The 25,293-nt window shown below is 39.5% G+C and overlaps 1 protein-coding gene across 2 annotated transcripts in view; it reads left to right on the top strand.

Moving 5' to 3' along the window:
• LOC140896254 (borealin-2) overlaps positions 1 to 25,293 on the top strand; it is a 185,346-nt gene that overhangs the window by 41,612 nt on the left and 118,441 nt on the right. For both annotated transcript variants that reach the window (XR_012154489.2, XR_012154488.2), the window contains exon 11: positions 7,482 to 7,554. The gene's annotated coding sequence lies outside the window, so the exon portion shown is untranslated. The remainder of the gene's footprint in view (positions 1 to 7,481; positions 7,555 to 25,293) is intronic.

Below are 25,293 nucleotides of genomic sequence, written 5' to 3'. Positions count from 1 at the left end.
ATAAGCGTTATTGGAGTTTCCCCTGAGATGTGTTGAGATTTACCTCTACCCCACATAGGCTCACAGTAAATAATCAACAGGGAAAATGCCGAGCCATGGAATAGAAGTTCCAGAAAACTTTCGGTGGTGGTAAAAATGAATCCAATATCACTTCTGTATTTTTTTTAATCTTCAGTATTATTTAAGTTGTGTTCTCTCGTTTTGTGTCTTTCTCGTGCAGTTTAAAGGAAGGGGTCATACGTTAGGATTTTAGTAAGTTGAAAGCTATAGTTCCTATAATCTGTGTGAGTAAGTGGTAAACAATGCTTGCTATTTTAGGGAAGTTTCTGAGTTAGCTAATTCTGACACATGAAGCACCATTTAGAATGGGGTTTAACCATGAGATTTGAACCATATCTGAGCTTTTCCAGGGTAAAGAGGGTTTGGATAGTATGTTGATACACATGCATTTTACAAAGGTGGGTCAGTCTGTGCTGCAAAGTTTGGGTCTAGATGTGGTCCAAATTTCTCCAAAATACAAGTAGTTCATCTGCATCACATTACATATTATAGGTGATTATATTGGATTATTATCATTTAGTGCAGTAGATTTCATTTTTTTGCTGCTAGGATTGTATTTACTGCTTCAGAAACATCTTCCTAATATCTTGGTAGTTATAATAACATTTGTTTTGGCACCTTGTGCAAACATTAGGTATTATGGCAATGTTGCACTGGCCCACAGAGTAATCTCCAATGAGACTTCAACCAGACAAGTCTTCCCCCCCCCAAAAAAAAAGGGGGGGAGAGGAATCCTGTTAGCATTTAATGAAAGGCTTCTCTCTTTACATCTTGCATAAAGACCAGCTGCTTAGCCTTCTTCCCAGGTGAGGTTTCAGAGTAACAGCTGTGTTAGTCTGTATTTGCAAAAAGAAAAGGAGTACTTGTGGCACCTTAGAGACTAACCAATTTATTTGAGCATGAGCTTTCGTGAAGTGAGCTGTAGCTCACGAAAGCTCATGCTCAAATAAATTGGTTAGTCTCTAAGGTGCCACAAGTCCTCCTTTTCTCTTCAGAGGTGTTTGCCTCATTAGAGTGTTCTAGAATGCAGTGTAGGGGCTAGTAGCTCCAGGAAAGGGAGGCACTTGAGGCAGCTGTCTGTCTGCATATGTGCAGAGTAGCCTTGTAAAGAGGGGTGAAGAATTATCCAGCAGCCCTTCTCTTGCTCAAGTTTTGAGGGAGGGAGTTGGATAAAACCTTGAGTTCCCCCGTGTCCGAAGCCTGAGGTGAAGATGTTCCTACTGGTACCTCCCCTACTGCCTAAGGAGAAAATGTGAAGAGGCTAAGCCTTCAGAAGGGTATGTAGGAAAGGGAGAGCTGAAAAGCAGGGTGTTTTGTGCAACATGGCCTTGAAGAGAGGACCATAGAGGTACTTTGAACTGATTTATTGCTCTGGGGTGTGGGTATTTGAATTGATTGGCTGCTGTGAGGGAAGTGGATTTGAATTGATTCAACTGTCTGTCCTGTTCTCTCTCCACACATTCACACAAGAACCTGATAGGGATGTGCCGGAAGAAGCTTCATGCCTCCTCCCCCTAGTTTAGGAGGAGGGGGAGGGAATTTCTGGCCCTTCGGTAATGGATCCTGCTTGTAGACCTAAATGCTGTCATATCTTGTTTATTGTGCTTTTCACATGAGCCAGCAGGGAATAATCAACAGGGAAAATGCCGAGCCATGGAATAGAAGTTCCAGAAAACTTTCGGTGGTGGTAAAAATGAATCCAATATCACTTCTGTATTTTTTTAAATCTTCAGTATTATTTAAGTTGTGTTCCCTCGTTTTGTGTCTTTGTCATGCAATTTAAAGGAAGGGGTCATACGTTAGGATTTTAGTAAGTTGAAAGCTATAGTTCCTATAAAGTTCCTTTTAAAGTGAGTCAAATGGTAGCTGACGGGGACAGGACAGCAAGTACAGAGAAGCCTGTCTCTGCACATTTGAAAGAGACATGCCTCTCCCCAGAGATATTTCCCCTTCCCCACCTGTATGCCCGCCCACCACACTGCAGACTATTTGAGGCATGTGTCTTTTTCCTTGGGAGGCCCTTGTTGCCTCCTTCCAGTGCTGCATTATGCTGTGCATAACCAAATGTCAAACTACCACATAATCCAACAGCAAATACATAGAGTAAGAAAATAACTTTGAGAGATGAAAGTGTTTTGAGCCTACTTTGAAATGGAGTAAAGAATCAACAGCCTGGATGAGCAAGGTTTTACCAAACTAAAATAAAATAAGCCAAAGGCCAAATATTAAGCAATAGCAAAGAAGGATTTCCTTCTGCTGGTATCAATGCCAGTATCTGTCCATCAGGTATCTAGGTAAAATATAAGCCATGTGCTAAATGAAAATATACCATTTATATACCCCAGGTATTGTTATCTTTGTTCTGGTTCTGTCTCTACCCATTCTTTGTGTCATCCGTTCTTCTCTTACATCACCACCCCCAACAAATTGATAGTATACAAATATAATAATGCACTGAAAGGGAAATGCATTAAAACCATAGCAGCTGCTACATCAAGTAGCTGAGGAATTTCCTTAGTATTACCTTTTAAAAAGAAATGATACAGTCTTTACCACTGCCAAAGAGGTTGTGTACAGCAGGACTCGGTTAAAATGAATGGTACAATTCACATCTTTCGGCTGTTTCAGGCTGTTTGCAGACTTAGGTAGGCATTAGGTAGAAGCATTTTTTTTTTAATTAAAGCTGAGTTTCCAATTTCATCATGTGACTCCAGAAGCTGCTTATGACTTAATCTGACCCTGGCCTGTACCCAGATGCTCCTGTCCAGTTTTTACACTGAGCCCATTACAAGGTGGGACAGAACTTTGTGAGTTTAGAGAGTATGATGTGAAGGCTCAAATGCTGTAGACTTGATCAATAAGAATTACATTTGCAATTATATATTACACCTCTGAGTCTCAGTGCCATGGTTTAAGGAGCTCCCTGTAGCAAGGGTTCACAACAGATAACACTTTGCAGGAGGTACCCAGTATCTTGAAGGATCCCTAAGTGGCAGCATGATAAGTGCCTGACAAATAAAGGTAAAAGACAATTTTTAAAAAATATTTAAAGTTTCAAATATGGATCCTGTTCCTTCAAACACTTATACATGTGCTGATCTTTTAAGCATGTGAGTAATCACATTGAAATCAGTTGCTTAAAGTTAAGTGTGTATATAAGTGTTTGCAGGTGGGGACTATAATCCCAAATTTCAGTCAGAGAAAATGTAGCTAGAATTCTCATGGGAAGTAACCGTACAGGCAGGATTATAGAAGAGGTGACTCTATTTTGCATTCCTTGTAAACATCAAGCTCCCATTTGACTTGAGACGATTTTGTTTGAAAAGACTTATGAGGTTTCTTTTTTTTTTTTTAAATGTGCCAAGTGATTTAGCAAAAAATCTACTAGGATTAAGAATGGTTTTATGAAACTTTTTTTTTAGAATTGTTTGTATGAGAACAAGATTTATTTTCTTTTTCAAATTTTAAGCATTCCTCTTTGGTATTGGAAACTGAGACATAACAGTATTTTGTTAGAGAATCAGAAAGTGAAACTGATCAGTCTTGTTCAGGGGTAGGCAACCTATGGCACGCAAGCTGATTTTCAGTGGCACTCACACTGCCCGGGTCCTGGCCACCGGTCTGGGGGGCTCTGCATTTTCATTTAATTTTAAATGAAGTTTCTTAAACATTTTTAAAACCTTATTTACTTTACATAGAGCAATAGTTTAGTTATATATTATAGACTTATAGAAAGAGACCTTCTAAAAACGTTAAAATGTATTACTGGCATGCGAAACCTTAAATTAGAGTGAATAAATGAAGACTCTGCACACCACTTCTGAAAGGTTGCCGACCCCGGGTCTTGTTTCACTGTTAAAGAAATGCAAAGTTCATAAAGTAAATAGATTGCAAAAATTGATGAAAAAATATTTTAAAAATATTTTAATTTTAATAGTCTACAATACTACTAGTAACACATAATAGTGCTCCTTCCTTCCTTTCCCTCCCTCAAAAATGAGAGCTGATGCAGTACCTTAAGGGCCTGATTGGTCTTTGCCCTGCTCCTTGTGTAAACATTATACCAGTGCAAAGTGGGTGTAAAATGCTACCAAATTAGAATGTTAGCATTTTACATTCACTTTCTAATCACTTTGCACTGGTGTAAATAATGGCACAAGGTGCATTTGGTTCTAAATCTTATACCTATCAATAAACCTCTCAATGGAAGAAAAAAGTTTATCTCCATTCCTGCAATGATATTACAAATACTAAGGCCATGTCTACTCTATGGGTGCTGTCGCACCATAGTGTAAATGCTTCCGACAGTAATAAAAGGGGTTTTTCCATCTCTGTAAGTAATCACCTCTCTGAGTGGTGGTAGCTAGGTCAATGGAAGTATTTTTCCATCAACCTAGCCACATCTACACCAGCTGTTGGTCGACATAGTTACAGTGCTCAGAGTGTGAATTTTTCACACCCCTGAGTGCCATAGCAATGTGGTGCTAATTTATAAGTAGATCAGGTCTAATTTTTTTGGGCAGATTTCCAAGTACCAAAATAACTGATAGATTAATGGGCGAAAGAAGCTGAACACGTAGACAAAAGAAAAGTTACTTTTTGAATTCTTTATAATATTCAGGGAGCAACTAACAGGATAGCAAAACCCAAGAGTTTTTAGAAAGTCTAACTCCTTTTAAGCATCACAACACACCTAAAGGTAATTATGTACTTTATTCATTAGAAAAAGAAAATAAGGGAACATCAACAAATAGTGAAAAGTAATGAGATTCTGTCTGTATTGCTTGGATGGGCTAAAGGGGGAAAGAGAGTCCAGGGGCTTCTTCCCTCTCACTCAGGACTTGTTTTCAGTGAGAGTTAGTGGGCATAAAGCCAGTGTATAAATGTACAGTGCACTAGACTGTTGTGCGTTAAGTTGTCATGTGGACCCTGCTACTGTGCACTAAAAGTTCTGTAGTGTACTTTGATATAAAGAAAACAGCAGTACGTTAAGGTGCACAACCTGAAGCAAATACTCAGCAGCAACCACACAACAGAACCACTAACCCAGGAACCGATCCTTGCAACAAAGCCCGTTGCCAACTGTGTCCACATATCTATTCAGGGGACACCATCATAGGGCCTAATCACATCAGCCACACTATCAGAGGCTCGTTCACCTGCACATCCACCAATGTGATATATGCCATCATGTGCCAGCAATGCCCCTCTGCCATGTACGTTGGTCAGACTGGACAGTCTCTACATAAAAAGAATAAATGGACAGAAATCAGATGTCAAGAATTATAACATTCATAACCCAGTCGGAGAACACTTCAGTCTCCTTGGTTACTCGATTACAGACCTAAAAGTTGCAATTCTTCAACAAAAAAACTTCAAAAACAGACTCCAAGGAGAGACTGCTGAATTGGAATTAATTTGCAAGCTGGATACAATTAACTTAGGTTTGAATAAAGACTGGGAGTGGATGGGTCATTACACAAAGTAAAACTATTTCCCCTTGTTTATTCCCCCACCTCCCACTGTTCCTCAGAGGTTCTTGTCAACTGCTGGAAATGGCCCACCTTGATTATCACTACAAAAGGTTCCCCCCACCCCTCTCCTTCTGGTAATAGCTCACCTTAAGCGATCACTCTTGTTATAGTGTGTATGGTAATAACCATTGTTTCATGTTCTCTATGTATATAAATCTCCCCACTGTATTTTCCACTGAATGCATACGATGAAGTGAGCTGTAGCTCACGAAAGCTTATGCTCAAATTTTTTAGTCTTTAAAGTGCCACAAGTACTCCTTTTCTTTTTAAACAACTTTTAATACACTATAGCAGGGTCCACATGATCAGCTAGTGTGTGACAAGCTAGTGTGTTGGAGATTTACATCCCTGCTTCCCATGCATACAGGCCTGATCTACATCTAAATATTAGATCAATCTAGTTACTTCATTTATGACTGTGAAAAATGTCATTCAGTGTGTGACTTGGTTAGGTTCGCTAAACCCCAACTGTAGACCCAGATAGGCTGAAAAACTCCTTCTGTCAATGCAGGAGGTGTCTATGCTACAGTGGTACAGCTGCAGGGCTGTAACTGGGCTGCTGTAGCTGCTGTGGTATAGATATAGCCTCAGGTCACCCCTCCATTTAACCACAGCACTTAGATACGTTTATAGTGAAAACAAGTAAAAGTTTATTTAACAAAGTATAGAGATTTGAGTGAGAGCAATTAGGAAACAAATGGTTACATATAAAATAAAATCATAAGATGCATTCTAGAGCCTTGACTTAATTTCAGTATATTCTCATATCTCATAAAGTATTGCTCGCCAGTGTTTTCTGGCCAGACAGGCCGTGGTCCCTTGTTTCTGAGACAAGCCACCATTGTCAGGTTATCTCCTAGGTGAGGGCTAGAATCTTGTTCTCTCTCTTCCCTTTTTTTTTTTTTTAATGCAGTTACAGACTATTGTGTCTTCCCCCAGGAGGTCTCCTGTTCAGAGTCTTATTTTTTGGGTTCCTTTGTCTTTGCAAATTCTCAGGCTCACACCAGGCCAAGACATTAAACACAGGTAGCCTGTGTCCACGGATGTTCATTGTTCTGTAAGTTGATGGATTTATTTCAGAGGCTCACATGGACTCAGATGACAAGCTTTACTTTAACAGTTTTGGAACTTATTTTACGTATCTCTTAAACAATTTTCTGTATAAACATTTTTCAACTATTATGACAACCAGTGAGCCACTGGCTCTTGGTAGAGACCTTGCATGCCTCCCTTACGTAAACTTAATATGTGTATATCTGACCCAGGGGATCCCTGAAAAACTCTTTGTATCCCTCTGCCAGGTAGCACCAAGGTGTTCCTGGGTCACGCTTCTGTAACATCATGTGGAGCAACTACTTATAGGATCTAATCCAGAAACAAAATATGCATGAGAAAATTTAATACAAAACTAACTGCAAATGAACAAATGTGGTGGTGGTGGTATTTTTTAAATTTGTATGTTCACAAATAATTTTAAGCAGAAAGGAGGACTACATTCATCAGATAAATTATTTGCAACGAATAACTCAGCCCACCCTGTTAGACTTCTGGAGGCTGTCATCCCTGTGGGGCTTTAAACTCTGGGCCAAGGTCAGCTGTATTCTCCTTCATACAGCTTGCATTACCAATGGGGATTATACTAGACAACAAGTCTTAAATAAGGTTATAGTGGGAAATAAATAACATTTTAGTTAAGACTTACAGTATGAAACAGTTGAAAACACTAGTAATAGAGATCTAACACAGGGCTCAAAATTATCCATGCCACTGGTGTGAAATGGTATTGCCAAATTTTGTAACTTTTTTAAAATTATCACCTTTAGCAGTTTACGTGGGTTGTTCTATTAATCACTTTTCTGTATAAACTTTATTCTCTTATCTTTTCAGAGTTTGCAGCAACAGAGTTTCTTTTGTTTAAGGAAATCCTCTAGCATTCCCACACTACGTAAACATTTGAACTGTAAGTACCCAGTCTTTTAATATTTTTCAACATTTTGGGATTACAAAAAATTGTCTGTATCCTTGGAACACTTTATTTTAACCTAATGTCCTGTGGATCCTGGTGCAACTCTTTCCTTGTAATTCTAATTAGGGGTACCACTGTTTCCATTCCTAGAAGAAGAATTTCAGATTGTGATGAGGTGCTCAGTATTGAAGTGTGTGTGTGTGTGTGTGTGTAAAAGTAGAAATTCAGTGCACATATATAGCCCCTGTCTTGCATGTGTGCAAATATCAGAGGTTGCATAAACATTGGAGTTTGTACATTCAGAAGTCGGGTGAATGTACGCTTTTGAAAAATCTGTCCCATTAGAGACTGTATTCTGCAGACCATACAAACTGGTTAAACTATGAAGGGAAATATTCCCATTGTTTGTTTTGTCTGAGGTTTATTTAGTCTATTATTTAATCTAGCTGAATGCATACTCTGAACAAACAATTTTCTGTGTTTTAGAGAAGCATAGGAAGGATATTTTCCAATGATACAAGGGAGTATCATAGCAATAATAAAATTTCAAACTTATCTAGCCTAGGGGTTCTCAAACTTCATTGCACCGTGACCCCTTCTGACAACGCACATTACTACATGACCCCAAGAGGGGGGACTGAAGCCTGAGCCAACTTGAGCTCTGCTGTCCTGGGGGTGCCAAAGCTGAAGACTAAGGGCTTCAGCCCCAGGCAGGGGGCCTATAACCTGAGCCCCACTGCCCAGGGCTAAAGCCCTGAGGCTTGGGCTTTGGCCCTGAGTGGTGGAGCTTGGGCTTCTGCCCTGGGTGGTAGGGCTCGGGCTTCAGTCCTCGACCCCAGCAAGTCTAAGCCAGCTCTGGCGACCCCATAAAAATGGGGTCATGACCCACTTTGGGGACCCAACCCACAGCTTAAGAACCACTGATCTAGCCCCATTCTTCCCAAATTATTTCATAGATATATAATACTGTATAAACTGTACATACATTAAGGTGTGCAGTGTTATACTAGGATCAACACAGCTACATTAGAGAAACAAGGTGGGTGAGGTAATAGCTTTTATTGGACCAACATCTGTTGGTGAAAGAGACAAGCTTTCAAGCTTACACACAGCTCTTTTTCAGGTCTGGGAAAGGTATTCTTAGGCGTGGTCTAACCTAAAAAGTTAGGTTGTCCCAGCTGTGTTGCTCGTGGATGCGAAAAATTCACATCCTTGAGCAATGTAGTTAAGCTGACCTAATCCCTGTGTAGACAGTGCTAGGTCACCAGAAGAATTTTTCCACTGACCTTGCTATCACCTGTTGGGGAGGTGGATTAGCTATGCTGAAGTGCTGCAGCTGTGCCACTGTAGAGTTTCAAGATTAGACAAGCCCAAAGTGTCACAGCTAAGTACAAGGGTAGAACAGATAAGGGGATACATGTTCAAGAAACTATTCAAGGTGAAGTTGGCAGTTAACACCTCTACAGTTGTAGGACAAAGGAAGGTTAGTAGGTTACAGATTGTTGTAATGAGCCTTAAATCCATGATTTTTTGGTATCTAGCAAAGTTATGAATTTAAGTTCTTAGATTCATCTTTTGAAAATGTTGTTGTGCAGGTTTGAAACCTGCGAGGGTCCTACACATGCCTATCACAACATGTGGTGTACCTCATCCAGTGCACTAAATGCATCAGCAACCTCTATGTAGGTAAAAAAGAGACAATTACTACACTCTCAAATGAACTCACCCAGAAAAATGATAAAAGACAAACACACCGTTATCACCCCATGTGAGTACTTTTTACAAATGAGCACTCCATATTTGACCTCTCTCCTCATCCTCAGAGATAGATATTATGGGATGTCTTGTTCCTAACATGATAGTGCTGCCATCTGCTCCAAAAGCCATCCTCACCTTTGTGCAATGTGGCTGTGAGAGAACCTGTGCAACAAGCAGACGCCAGTGCCGCAGGGAAGATTTGGTATGCGCTAATGCATGTAACTGGGACAGTGATGAGTGTAGCAACGGAGTATTAAACACAACAGACACGCGCTCTGAGGAAGAGTAGAAATGTTTTAGCTATGTGCGAATTACTGTGACTATTTCTGAGAGTAAATATAGCTTGAAGGGGTGTTGTGTTAGACAATCAGTAGTTCATAGTTGTATGCATGGGTTACATAAGAGTGCATGGTTATACTTCATTCGTACAGTATGGGCAAACAAGACATTCTGCAGCCCTTCTTCTAAGAGTCATTATTGTTGTATAAGCAGTTTACATGTACTGTCATATTCAGTGATAGTAGGGTGATAATTACAGTTGGACTATGTGTGCTTTAGACTTATTCTTCAGCCAAGCAGATAACATCAAAACTGTATGTTTTATAATTAGGGGGTAGGGCCTGTTTCTATGAATTATAGCCCTTTTTGTTCATTTTTTTAAATGGATTTTTTTTGGATTGTATGCCCGATAATGTTTAAACATTACGTGATATAGAAAAACGGCACCACGTTCAGCATCTCCATCTACCCTGGTGCTGACTGCCAGATATGTGCCTAGTGCAGTAGCAATGAAATTTTCTAGCTAACTAGAAACTAAGATTTCTAATTAAGGTTACCCCTTAGTGCCCCAAATGGGTTCAGGCTGGTAGACTAAAACAACAAGTAGGGAACGGGGTAGATGCCCCTTGGTGATAATGGGGTATTGTGAGTATACACATCAGAGGTGCCCTGTAAAATATTTCTTTTGTATTAGGTCTACAGGGCTTCCTAGGCTCAATTTGCATAGCTTTTATCCAACCAGAAAGGAATTTTTCACTGCTTGGGGGGGAGAAGGTGGAAGAGGGGAGAGCATTCCAGTTTTCCTTAAAATTCAAGGTAAACACAATATTTCAAGATTTTGAGAAACCCTGATTTCTCACTGCTTTCACCTGCACAGCTCTGCTGCTAGAACAATTCTCATAATTTTACTGATAGGGTATGAGAAAGTAGTAACCACTTTATTAGAAGTGGAAGGACCTCAGTAAGCAATTATCAAGCATTCAAATCTTTTGTCATGAAAGCTTTCTGAGGAGTACTGTCTGTCAAAACCACTAGAGACTGAGGCATTCTTTAGCAATAATGTGTCTAGGGGCAAAACAGTTTACTTAAAATTATTTAATTCAGTGAATTCAGTCGGTTTCAGACTATTGTCAGCAAATATTGCTTTACTGGTATACGAAAATGAGCAGAGATCCTTTTTGCTGTCTTCTTTCAGTCACAAAGCAACAATTTTGACTTCTAGAGTTTCATTATTTTCTGGTGAGATGATCCAATAAAAGTCCTGTATTGGATACAGAGCTCCATGTACTGATACCTTAATGTAGCGTGTAGTCATGTTGTAAGACGGTTCCACTCTGGAAAACTCCAAGCCCGGGGCAACATTCCTCTAACCAATTAAGAAGTGGTGTTTCATAGCTGTACCCTAAAGGGCAAGTTGAGGCTCATGCATGAATTCTTTATGAGCTTATTGAACCCCCCCCCCCCCACACACACACACTATTGACACTGTTTTAGCTCTAAAGGTTACATTGTGATTTGGACTTCAGCAGCAAGCAAGACTGTATCCCACAACAACTGTGGTGCTAACCTCAGCAGGAGCTGGTGCTTTAACATATCTCTCCTGGGTTTGCAGAATTTCAGAAATAATTTTTAATAACTAATATTAGAATGAGAATAAATTTTATCTGCAGTTTATTTTATAATATGGGCCATGTGTCTAAAGCATTAGATTTACCCCCTTGCTCTTAACTGCCACCAAACCTCATAGCCTTTGTGAGCAATACATAACTTATTTAAAAAAATCTTTACTACTAACCCCCCAAGTAAAACAAAATAAGTCTGCAGATATTCTTTGTCATTTAAAACAATGAACTACTAGTTCACACATCTGTTCCCTTTGTGTTTTCTGAGAAAACAAAAAATAACGGTGTTAACTTATATATCCTCACACTTTTCCTTGACTAATGAGTCATTTTTGACCTATAGTGTATAAAAAAGCCAGAACAGAAAGTCTGTTTTGTACTGTAATGACCTTCTCTGCAGTTCCAGAGGGAAAAAGGCCTGCAGCAGACCTAAAATGAAATCCTTTTTCCCACCAGCACAAAACACAATAAACTTTAATAAGGTCAGACAGCTAGCTAGCTTTTCAAATAGTAGCACAGCTTGGTTTTCAGACCCACAGTTTGTTGCATTCTTCATTTCAATGGATGGCAACAGATGACTGAGAGAATGCAATGAGATGGTTCTTTCAGAAGGTCAGGGATTCAGAAGATAATTTGCTCTCGATCTACAAAAGGCTGGTTTCATTCACAGACATGAATGCTACCAGCTACGAGTTTTGAAGACTCCTTTTCTAAGGCTGTGATGGTCTGTGGTCCATTGCATTTCTAGGACCATTTAGGTGGCAGGTCGTGCTCTAGAGAATTTTCCTCAATCACTGCCTCTTGCTGGATGCTGGAATTGTTAGTTTAAAACACTAAGAATGATGCTCCTTTTCACTACAGTATTATTATAGTGGCTGCAGCCTGTGCCACACCACAAGGTGTGTAGGAATGGCAGATGAGCCCCAAAAGAAGAAAGTGGCAAAGGTTTCCTCCTCTTGCTAACAAGCATCAAAGAAGTCTTCTGCCTTGTAGTCAGCCTGCAGCCAGGCACATTAATAGGGTCTCAAGCCAGTCTGGGATTGTTTAAGACCATCTCCCTTGGACGTGCAAAGAAGCTCCCTTTTCCCCTTGCTTCAGGAGGCTGAAAACTGCCCAGGGCTATTTTGGCAGCCAGTGTTCCTGATTACAGACCTTGTCTCCCACATTTACCTCCCAGGCCAAGGGATAAGGATTCAAACCAGGGAACCTGCAGACACCTGACAACTCCCACCAACCTCCTGGCCCTGCACCCTCTAAACTTGGTAGACCGTGTTCATCTGGGCTACTACCTGCTGTCAGTTAGAACATCCTCTGGATTCCTCTGTTAAGGTTCTCAAACCAACAGAAACGAGTGTCATGGGGCAGGCACCCAAAGGAAAAGCTGCAATTCATCCCCTGGGATATCCACAGACAAACTCCTAAGCTCCCAGCCATTAGTTCCATCAGGACAAGAAAAAAGATCCCAAAAGACATGAAATAAGGGCAAAAATATCGCCTCTCCTAAACAGTGGGCGGTGTATTTCACACCCCCACCCCTCTGAGTCTGAGCCAGAGAACTCAGCTTGAGGAAAAGCTGCCCACTGTCCCTCAAATTAGGAAATGCTCCACAAAGGAGTGAGGATGGTCTTTTTTTCTTGGATTTCTGTAATGGGTGATGTGACCATGTTTAAAGTGATTGATATAAGCCATATCTGTGTGAAAGTGATTTGGAAGACTTCCTCATACTGACCTTATTAAAGCTATTTGAATTCTATTGCCTCATAGTGATGGGCTCTTATCTTTCCTTTACTATCATGTTTCTCTTTTCTCCCCATCTTTCCTCTTCTCTTGTCACTAAAGGGGTGACTTTCCCTCTGTCTGTAGTCTTGAAATTGACTTGGGGAAAAACTGAATCAGAAAATACTGTGAACTCTTGCTCTTTGATTTTAATTTGGTTGTTGTCAACCTTCCCTTGATCTTGCCACCAGAGGGAGCTTTTGTTTGCTAAATAATTTTACACACACACACGCATGCACACACACACACACCTTAATGTCAAAAAAGAAAGAAAGATCAGCAATTATTCATCTGTTGAAATTGAGCATTCTGGTATTTTTGTCATAGCTGATAAATTGTCTCCGCAGCAATTTAACCCCCCCCCCATACACCTAAGAACAAAATCTCATCTGTTACATCAAATTAACTCTGGAGTAGTTCCACTGAAATTGGTGGGATTTCTCTTCATTTATGAAAGTGAGATCAAAATCTGTCCCATGATAGGTGGTCAAGTAGCTCTGGCAGTACATTACATTGTATTGTGCAGAAAATCTGTGTTTGGATGCAATCCATCACTCCTATCTTTGAGCTGGCATGGAAGATAATAGCAAGAAGAATAAGGTCAGAACTTCAAAAAATCTAAAGAATACAAGCTAGAATCCTATAGGTAAGATGTGGAAGGAGAAAATTTCCTTGATGAACTTCAAAAGATAGGAATTGGGGATCTGAGATTGACTGACTGATCTTTGGTATATATTTTGCAATAAAACACAAATTCAGAAATGTGCATGTGCAGTAGCATACAGTACAAAGGTGCCCACACTTTGGGTACCATTAGGCAAGCTGCTGATGCTTTTTAATTTTTTTTGCTTTAGTGTAAAATGTAAGCAGGGATGTTGTTTCAGGGCTCCTGAGTGTAGCCAGGGCATGTAACATCTCATCCCCAGATACCTTTGTTAGACCCTAATGTTATACACATACATTTGGCTCCCCTTCAATTCCAATTCAGTCATTTAGGGAGTGGGAGGAAGATTTGTCAGTCACTGACACAGGAGTGGAGAAGACTCGCATCTAGGGGACAAGGAAGGCCCCTAAGAGGAGGGCTTTAGGCCTTTTGTATGTAAAGGAGAGAGGAGGTTGTCAGAATTTGAGGAGACTCCCAAAATAAGGCTGGAAGAGCCGTAGCTTAGGCAGTTAGTAGGCAGTCCAAGGAGTTGGGAAGTCCTGGATGGAGAGGAGAGGGGCCCTGGATGTTTTACTTTGCATAAGATTGGACCTTCAAAAAGAGTCAGACTTCTTGAGGGAGTCTGTCACCTTATGTTCTCTTGACAGTGAACCTGAACCTTTCTGTGGACTTTATTCCAATGTTCGAACATGCACTAAATAGTTCAGCCCCATAGAGTGTCAGCAACTTTAAGTGCTCTAAACATTTTTAAGCAAGATTAAATTAGTCAGGAGGATTATCATGTATGGGGAAGGATTATGGTAGCTAATATACGTGAGAATCACATTATAATTCCTTTTGCTGCTTGTGGTGGTATTTTGAGGTTTATTTTCCCCCAGTTGAAAACCCAAGAGGCACATTAAAAATTAGAGAAAGAAATAGCCATCCTCCAAATGGGAGGAAGATTTATCAATGTTTCCATTACAAGGTAGATGCCAACAACCACCTACTGGCTAGTTGTACGAACATCCTCTACCAGCTAGTTGAGCTATTGAGAATGGAGACTGTGTTCCATTCTGCCATCCTAAAGTGTTTGGGGAAATATCTTTTGATTTGTTTCTGGTTTTATTTAAATAAGGGGGAGAGCTTAAGGGTCTGGTGAATGGAAGGCTGGGGAAGAAAGTAAATTTCACACTGAGAACTAAAATCTTTGACACAGGAGACCCAAACTCAGAAATGATCCCAGGACTTCCGTTTGCTAGGCAACAGACAGAGGTGATCTAACTGGCCAGGGTGGTATGAATATCCTCTTTTTTGTTTATAGTATTCCAGACTGTTAGGGACCTTTGTTCTGCCCTTTTAGAGAAGTAAGCACCATAATTGTAACCATATGTGAGTGGGAGAAATGAGAAGGAAATGGTATTAATAGCTCCAGAAGAAAAAGGCTGCTGGGAGAAAAGAGCCCCACTCTGTGGAAGGTCAAGTGTGGGATCATAGAATTTAAGGAGCTACTGAGTTCTGATCCTTCAGTTAGGATGTCGAGCACCCATCCTGAAAATAACATTTCTTGCAAGTGTTTGTTTCCGAAATTGTTAATAAAACAAATCCATCTTAATGTGCCACTAAATTTTATCACCTCAAGAGTGATGATAAAAAACAGTTTGAAACATGATAAATGGAGCATAATGGCCTTTTTACTCTTCTCTCCATATTCAGTTACAGGTTATAAATATCTTATCTTCCATTTCCAAGAAAAACATAACCTAAACAATTACGGTATTATATCAGTCACATTTTTGTTGTCTTTTTAGCTCACAATTAAACTAGATGTGCCCTTTGATCTATCACAGTTATCTTTTCAGTGCTAATTCACTTTATAGGTTTTTTTTTTTTAAACCTGGGAAAATTATATCTTTTTGTAATTTAGTTTTCACTTAGTATGTGTGAATCTTCAGCATTCAGATACTTTAAATTGGCTTAGCCACATACTTTTGTTGGTATTTTGGCTTTATTCACCAAAATAATGAATGAAATCCCTTTTGAGAGATAATTAGGAAAATTTTTTTTGTCATGGTGGAACTCCTCTTATATGGTAGCTTAAAAACAATTTTGCCTGTCCTGTACTGGGTGCTGTTTTCATCTAAATTACACTGTGAAATTAAGAAAGTTAGGGTTTTCTATTCTTTTATAGGCTATATATGTATAAAGAAAACCAAGTAAGTCCAAACATTGCAGTTGTAATTTAAAATATTCTAATGAAATATCTACTAGCTGGGTGCTGGACCAGCAAAGGACTATGATGGGTGTCACTGAGATCTGAGTGCCTGAGCTGTAAACACATTATCCATCTCCCTTAACAAAATGGTGCATGTTAGACATCTGGAGGGAATTAAACCAACATAGGGAGGATACAATAGTTGTTTACATATTTCTAAAGCCAAGTTTACCCAAGGTAACTCCATTTAAATCATTGTGGTTGTGTCCACTTAGGTCAGTGGTGAATTTGCCCTCTAGAATCTACATTTTAGAGTGTCTTTACAGGATGACAAATTTTGTGAGTAAATTCTGGTTCACACATAAGCAGGTTAGCATGATCACACTATATGCATAATAATCACAAGGGATTTGCGTGTCACTTAAAGCAAAAGTTATCTTAGTTGAGCCAACAACCTAGAAAAACTCTCTGCATTTTGCAAAAAGAAAAGGAGTATTTGTGGCACCTTAGAGACGAACCAATTTATTTGAGCTCATCCGATGAAGTGAGCTGTAGCTCACGAAAGCTTATGCTCAAATAAATTGGTTCATCTCTGAGGTGCCACAGGTACTCCTTTTCTTTTTGCGAATACAGACTAACACGGCTGCGTCTCTGAAATATCTCTGCATTTTATATTTCTCTCTGGTACTGCTACAAGATGAGGATCCTCAAGGACTAGTCTTTCATCGTTAGTAGTTTGTCAGCTAAAACCTGCCTGAAGTGAATTTTGTGATAAAACTTTAGCGTTTGATGGCCCATTTTAATATCCCGAACCACACAAGTTGTCAGATGTTTTAAACTCTATGCAGGAAATGTCTACAAGTGGTGTAGCAGATAGGTTACAGATCAGGCCCTTAGTTGTGCTTGCAGAACTGTGAGGAAGGATCCTGGTTAGCCTGTAGATTATTACTTTTTATGTGCATTGCTATTAATTTATTACCTTATTAAACTTTAATAGAGGTTGGCTGCTAATGCAACAGAAAAAACAACAGAATGCCAATGGCCTCTAATTCATTCAGTTCTATTAGTTAAAACCAAAACCAATCACGTTTAATCAACAAGCTGATTTTCTTCAGTCAATGCAATTACAGTACATGGATTTGGCACATAGTCAATTAACAGAGCAGCTGGCCTACAATGACTGTATTGATAATCTCTCAAATAAGATGCCCTGGCAGAGATAAAGCCTCATAACAATAAATATACTGCTTCCAGATGGTGAAATGAGTAATGAGCCCGGATGCCCTCCAGCACTGCTCAAGCCTGCAAATGCTCTACCTTCAGCACTGCGTTTCTTTGTCAACTGTGGGAACTTATGGACAGAATTAGCTAAATGCTCCAAAAGGAAGCATCTAAACTGTTAGTGTGTGACACAGAAGGGTTATAGACTGGCACTTCCATAACCCCCAGGGAAGTTCCATTGCTAGTGTCAACCTGACAGAGAGGGCAAAGAGCCTAGCTGTGATGCAGCATCAAAGTGAGCAAAATCAAATAATAATTTCATCCCTTGCTGGCAGAGTCTGTGACAAAAGAAGTGTGATGTGACTAGGGGAGATCAGTGGAAGAAGGAGCTGTCTGCAATGAAATGTTTTAATCTGGCTTTGGCAAGGAAATGTGTAAGTTCAGAGAAACAAGGTTTAAAATAAAAATGATTGCATAAAAATCAGAGGATATTTTTCTGGTAAATATTTGCTCACCTTCAGTGTTCATTATAAGTGAAGTGTTAGTAGTACTGACCTGGAGGAGGTGCTGTTCCGAGCTTTCCCATACATATGCTTGCGAAAACTCTTTTTCTGGCCTGCAATGCCTTTGCTTTCCTAGTTCTGTGCCTATGCTGAGCAGGGACAACCGATGTAGCCAATGTGTGGTGGTTCGGAGATTTGGACAAACATCCACTGGCAAATAGACTGAGACCAGATTTCACTTATGGGTTCCAGTCTAGGTTAGCTTACATCTCTAGAGTTATAATAATGCATTAGCCAATTGTTCCAAGAATACTCATTACAATGGATTTTAAAGTAATTTAGAAGTAAGACTTGAGGCTTTCTAAAGTGTGAACAAAAACCGACCTACCCGATCCTTGGGTGTACTAGACAGGAAAGAGAGCATAGGGAGACTGTTCCATCTGTTCAATTGCAAGAGAGGATTCTAAACTCAGTGCTTATTCGAGCCAAAATGGATACAAATTGATAATTCTTAAAAATAAATAAAAGGATTTTTAAAATCAAAACTAGTTTTTTTAAAATGTGCCTATTTTAAATTTAAAATAGGCAACCTGTGTTAAGCCCTAAATTTAGTATAATCTATTTAAAACCATTTAAATTAAACACAAAAAGTAATACTAAGTAGTACATGTTTGCTACCAAGTTTTAAAGAAAGTCAGACCGCTGGGCTGGTGGAAATCACTGACTGAGCACCTGGAACCAGAGTTTGTTGAAGTGCTAAAGCAGCTTTTGACAGCAAGTAACCTTTGCAGACAGAATATTTTCTTCATTTTAGTTTACTCAATTAGTTCAGTTCAATGACTAGTTAATTCAAAGTTAAAAAATCAATTGAGATTTGAAAAAGCAGGAAATTTATTCCAAGAATAAAATAAGAGAGAAAACTAGATGTGAGGATAAGATCTACTAATTCTAAAATTTTGAAGGACCTGATGACCAGAAACAATCAGTTCAATTCACTAGCTACAATTAATTCATTTAGAGTTGCCAATCCTCCAGGATTCTCCTGGAGTCTCCAGGAATAAAAGATTAATCTTTAATTAAAGATTGTCATGTGATGAAACCTCCAGGAATACGTCCAATCAAAATTGGCAACCCTAAATTAGTTTGCTTTTATTAATCAATTTTAAATGTAAAACATGCTTTAATAAATTTGTTAACACTTTTCTTATGTATCAAGCATGTTTAATTTGATAAAATATTTAAAGTGGTGGTTTTGTGCATTTTTAATTTAATTTGAATTTCCATTCAAGCAAATCACGTTTTTTTTAAAAGTCAACTAGTAAAAAGAAATGTATCATTCCCCATTTTGTAACATTGTAAAAATCAAGAATCTGAATACATGTAAGTTATACAGTTGCTTAAATAAATGTGTATAGGTATCGTGTATCCTCCCAGTGAGCAAAAAAAGCACCAAATTTAGTGTAAAAGCTGTATTTAGCTGCAAATCAACATATATTAGTGGTTACCAAGCAATGAGAATCAACTTTTCTTTAGGAAAATAAAGTTCAAATACAAAACATGATTAAAATCGATGATTTAAATCAAGGGGTTTCTTTCTTGCTGTTTTAAATCATGATTAAAATCAGTAATTTAAATCTTTTTAATTTAAATCCCATCTTTACCTTGATTAGAGCAAGGGGATAAGAAATGACTGTCAGTGTAATAGTCACAGGGGACCCTGGCAGCTCCAACCAGGCCATTTAAAAGTCAGGCCCCTCGGCCTCAGCCCCACCCCAGAGCCTGCACCCCTAGCCAGAGCCCACACCCCAATTCCCTGCCTCAGCCCAGAACCCCCTTCCACACTCTGAACCCCTAATTTCTGACCCCACCCCAAAGCCCACACCACAACCCTCTGCCCCAGCCCAGTGAAAATGAGTGAGGGTGGGGGAGAGCGAGCAACCAAATGGGGGGGCATGGAGTGAGTGGGGGTGGGGCCTCTGAGAAGGGGTGGCGTGGGGTCTTGGGGCAGGGGCGTTTGGTTTTGTGCGATTAGAAAGTTGGTAACCCTATGTATATCACAGGCCACCAATAGCACCCACACGCTAAATCCAAAAACCAGTAAGATGACAATAAGGAGAAACCCTTAAGTCCTAAATCCTCTGGCTTGTCCAGAGCTATTCCTTTTTAAAGGAGACCTGTGAATAGAGTACCAGTGTGATGTACAGTCTGCATCCATTGGGGGCATAAAAGCTCCCTTTCTTAGGTATCCAAAGCACCTGTTATGGCTACTGTGGTTTAAATACATGCTTAAATCACCAGTCAAAATTCAGTACACAAACTCCACAAAAACAAAATAAAAATGGCCATGCCAACTTTAAATCCACCCCCGCCCCCCAAAAAAAATCAAATGGAAATGAATCAGTAACAGATGTCTCTAAAATGTGCCAGCCATCTTGCATTAGCCATTTTCATATTACACAGATGCATACTTACACACCTCAGCTTGCTCTAGGATGCTCTGGGACTCCAGTCAAGAATCCCATTCATGGGAAATGCCAGGAATGTGCATGAACTCTAATAATACTGAACATTTTAACTAAAAATTGTGAAACAACTAAAATTCACATTAAATAAATGAAGGCATTTCATCTATACCGTCACATGAATCTTTAAAATTAGAATGCTGTGTCACCCCATGGCAATAAGTTGTTTTTTTCTCTCATAAATTATTCTGTATATTAAGTATTTATGATATCCATGGTAGAAGAGATCTGTATGTACAATATACACCACTTTAAGGCTTGTTAATCATCTTAATTATAGAGTCTGCTTTCCTCTCATAAAAAAGGCAGAGTTGTATTACTTTTCACAATCTGTCCCTATAAATTAACTACCTCTCTGTTTTTCCCATACATGTTGCAGTGGGGGAGGTTTAGATTGGATATTAGGAAAAACTTTTTCACTAAGAGGGTGGTGAAACACTGGAATGCGTTACCTAGGGAGGTGGTAGAATCTCCTTCCTTAGAGGTTTTTAAGGTCAGGCTTGACAAAGCCCTGGCTGGGATGATTTAACTGGGAATTGGTCCTGCTTTGAGCAGGGGGTTGGACTAGATGACCTTCTGGGGTCCCTTCCAACCCTGATATTCTATGATTCTATGTCTTTTACCATGCTGCTTTTTTTACTTATAAATAGACACTGTCAGATTTGTGCATAAGTAATTCGTTTATTTAAGTACAGAACAGTTTTGGACATCTAAAAATCTTTACATATTTCATTTCAGTATATTATGGTACACTCACATTCTGTAAAATCTTCCAAACAAAGCAAACTACATTGCACGAGGCTTAGTGACTTGATAATTGTCTTATTAACCTGCAAAAATTAAGGCACTCTGAAAACCAAAAAACCTAAGCCATGATGCTTTATCATCTGTTCACAGAAATAGCTTAAAAACTAATCATCACCCAGACAGCAAAGCCATGGAGAAAATTCATTAAGAGATCAGATTTTATGTAATTTAAAATAGGGCATTAGCAAATTGAGTCTTTTACGTACACTGTTATAGTGACCCTATGGGTAAATATCAGAAAAGGTTTGTACACAGCTCCTGCATTAGGGGATTCTGTTCTGCTCTCATAAAAAGGGAATCTTAGAACACAATTGGGCTTTTTTTTTTTTTTTTTTTTGGTCAATAAAATAGGGGTTTTTTTGGTGGGGGGGAGGAAGGGGGACAGGATGTGCCCAGCGGTACATTGTGTATTCTATTCTTCCTGCTCTTGTACTAAGGGAAATAGATCAGTTATTGAATCAAACTTTTTGTTCTGTCTGTATAAAATGGACAATTAAGAGGGGAATTGAACTCTCCCAGACCTGAACAGTTTCAATGCTGATTCAGTGTTATGAATGATTGTAGACTGCTTTGCTTTTCTGTGTTTAAAAACCCTTATATATCAAGCTTAGCTCTGTCCGATGGGACAGAAGAAACAGTCCCTCCTCCTCTCCCAGCAGCAATATATTTACGGCCTAAAAATGTTCGATTGGAAATTCAAAAATGTTTGTTGTAACTGTATGCGTAATTTACATATATTATTGCTGCGGTTGCACCTGCAAACCTGATGTTTGCATGTAAATAGCCAGTTATACTACTAATTATTGGTTAAAAATATTTTAAAAAGTGAAGATTAAGAGACTTTCATGATCAGATTCAGTTTTCCCTGAATGCCACGTTTGGTCTTCAAATATTATGGAACATAAAAACGGCTATACTGGGTCAGACCAAAGTAGCCCAGTATTCGGTCTTCTGACAGTGGCCATTGCCAAGTGCCCCAGAGGGAATGAACAGAACAAGTGATCATCAAGTGATCCATCCCCTATCGTCCATTCCCAGTTTCTGGCAAGCAGAGGCTAGGGATTCCATCCCTGAAAAATCATTCATTCTTAGTAGTTCTGCTTTATACATTTAGTGTGAAATTCACTCCTAAGCAGAAAGTCCGCCCAAAATTTATGCACCGCGTAAATTCAATTTAAGCCCTGTATGTTGCATGGGCCTTATTCTGGCATTCTGCAAAGAGGTGAATTTCGCCTTAAGGACCTGATTTTGCCAACCTTAATTTGGAGTCAGTGAGCTCTTCGTGATGTAAGGTACTACTTTATCTGAATAAAGGTGGCTGAATCAGGCTCCAGATTATTTCATATTAAGTCTGTGTTAAGATTTTTAGTAACGTACAACTAAACGATACCTACATATGTCAGTTATCCCCTGCACAAATAAGTTCATAGCCTAGCCACTAACCAACTTGTAACCCACACTTAAATAAAACAGCAACAGACCATGTCAAGCCAGGTAGATACCATGCATAGATATTAGTTGTAACTATTTTTCTATCCCCGATATCCATAAACTCATTTTTATAGCTAATGAACCTTTAAAGAGAACTTATCTTGTCTATGCCCAACGAAGAGGCTAAAATCTTCCTTATATCCTAGGCTAATAAACAGACTTACTTAGGAATTACCATACTAGATCAGACCGATGGGCCATCTAGCCCAGTTTCTCATCTCTGACAGTGAATAGCACCCAGATACTACAGAGACAGTGCAAGAAACCTCATAGCAGGCAGTTGTGGGATATTTCTTTTAACAAAAAGTCTCATTATAATCTCTAATAGTTAGAAATTGGCTTACAGTGTGAGACATGAATGTTTTGTCAGTTCCGATACACTTATTTTTTAGCACTGACTAATATAACTCTGGGTATTCTTGTTATCCATATAATAGTCCAATTCCTCTTTGAATCTCGCTAAATTGTTGGTCTCAACAGTATTCCATGGCAATGAGTTGTAGAATCTATCAGTATTGCAAATTACTAAATGAAACAACATTAGTAGACATCCATGTAGGGCCCAATCCTCCAGTCCTAATGCAAATAAAACTCATGTGGGCCTTTTACCTGCATCAGAATCACTGTTCCCTATTAGCTGTGTGCATAAGCACGTGCACACACATACTAAACCCCACGCACATGGGGAAACACCGTGCGCACAAACATTTGCACAGAAGCACAACAATTTGCACAGAAGAAATTTTTTGCGCACATGGCCTGTCAAAAAGAGGGAACATTGATCAGGACTCCAGGATTGGCCCCAAGAGTTTAAATTAATCTTTTTCTTTTCTCGGTTATATCCCTGCCCCTTGATTCAGTGCAACACTTCATTTTTTTTGGTATTTATTTATTTGTTTGTTTATGGATATCTTTAATAAAGTCTCTCTCTGATCCACACCCTTTATAGTTTTGGCATAATCAATATATGGTTACTGCTGGTTTTGACTGGCTTTGCTGAAAAGCCAGCAGTTATTCCCCCACGCCAAAAAAACTTCCATGAAAACAAACAAACAAACTCCCCACCATCTAGAACAAAGGAAAAGGAGAATTGGTAATGCTTTTGCAGTTACATTTATGCAAAGGCTTGTCTGCCATCTGCTGACCTTCTCCAGTGTGGTGATGAAGATCATTTTCCCTTGCAATCTTCTTCAAAGCTTGACTGGCTGAAAACAACAAGATACTCATCTTTGATCTTGGTAAAAGCAAGTTGTCTCTGCTGGTGCCTCCTTGCTGATGAGGTCAGCGAGAATGTGAATGTGATTTTGTTGTTGTTTTAAACCAATTCAAGGTTGCATTAATGAACAGGCCCCAAAAGCCTACTCCTAGGGGGTAGCTATTTTGAGCATGTTATTTAGGAGATGGGTAGACTGCAACAAGGGGAGCCAGAGACACAGGAAGACCCTAAAGAGCAGCTAGCCAGCCAGCACTGGTCACATCGTTGCAGCAGTGCCAGTTTGCATAGGAGAGGAGCTACAGCTGTATGTTTAGTGGAATAGCAGAAAGTTGGAGAGGTTTGGAGTGAAGAGACTGGTTGGAGGGAGGAACTTCAGAGCTGGCTAGGGGAAGATGACAGTGTGGTGAGTGCACTGCAATTTTGGGTGCATCAGAAAACAAGGGGATTAAAATGTAAGGGTTAAGAAAACAGGATTGGACATTGGCTTGACCCAATTCTGATTGTACTTCCAAGTTGGTTTTGATAGCAGATGGCCTGATCATCCCCTCCTATTGGAAAAGACATAGGATGAGAACTTTCTAAAAAGAAGTCTCCATGAGGATGTATGGTATGTTGGGAGCTAAAATTTGACTCTCCACTGAAAAGCCACCCCAAACCTGGCACATCATCTTAGGATCTGCAGGAGGCCCTGTGCCAATTCAGCAGCATTGGTCCCAGTGGCCCTACTGTTTCCTTGGCAGCGTGGCTTCACTGGAGTCACAATACCAGGAACTTGCTTTGGTTGTAGTTTCCCCTGGATATCCTGAAGGTCAGGGGAGATGTCCAAAAATGTTAATACAGCCTAGTGCTTGTATTAACTCGTCTTTGTAACTTCCATGGGGTTGGAGGGGGATGATTTCCATTTCCCTTGGTACTGAGGTTCAAGTCCCCTTCCACATGTAGGAGTTAAGATCAGCGGTCCTCCATACATAGGTCTAAGAGTATAGGATTTGACCCTGAGCAGGAGGTGTTTTCTGTGTAATCTTCTGGTAGATTTACAGTACTTGGGCCAAATTGTGGCAAGTGCATAACGACTCCCTCAAATCATGTCACCCACATGGTGTAAAAACTGTGCTAATGTGCATCCATTATTCTTGCTGTGAGAGGCCACAACCCCATCACAGCCCACAACATGCACAGGAGGCTATATGCAAGAGCTAAAATTTTGCTGGGGACCCTGGACTGTGATTTTTTTTTTTTTTTTTTGGTGCGTGTGCAGGGATGAAATTGAGCAACTTTTGTTATGGTTGTGTTTTTTCTTTTGTTTTGGTTATTTTGCTGTGCACACAGCCAAAATTTGTCCCAAGAACAGCCTGTGTTATTGCTTAAGTAACTGAGCTAAACCTCTTTTCTACTGCAGATTCTCTTTCACTTCAAGGTCTCCAAGTGACAGAGTGATCCTTCCTTAACTTCGGTTCTGCTTCAGTTGAAAGATCAATTTCACTTTTGTTTTATAGTTATCTTTATTTTCTGCTTCCAGTGCACTAACACTGTGGCATTAACTTTCCAACACTGCAGGGAAAAAATCTCTTTTCATTAACATCTCTTAAAAAAAAAAAACCCTGAAAATATCTGCAAAATTTTGAAAAATCTGAACCTTATTAATATTAGGGTTCATAAATATGATTTAAAAAGCAAAAC

Source organism: Lepidochelys kempii, chromosome 12 (genome assembly GCF_965140285.1).
Source record: "Lepidochelys kempii isolate rLepKem1 chromosome 12, rLepKem1.hap1, whole genome shotgun sequence".
NCBI lineage: Eukaryota > Metazoa > Chordata > Testudines > Cheloniidae > Lepidochelys > Lepidochelys kempii.
Note: the sequence above shows the minus strand (reverse complement) of the source record. Positions and strands in the feature narration are given on the sequence as shown.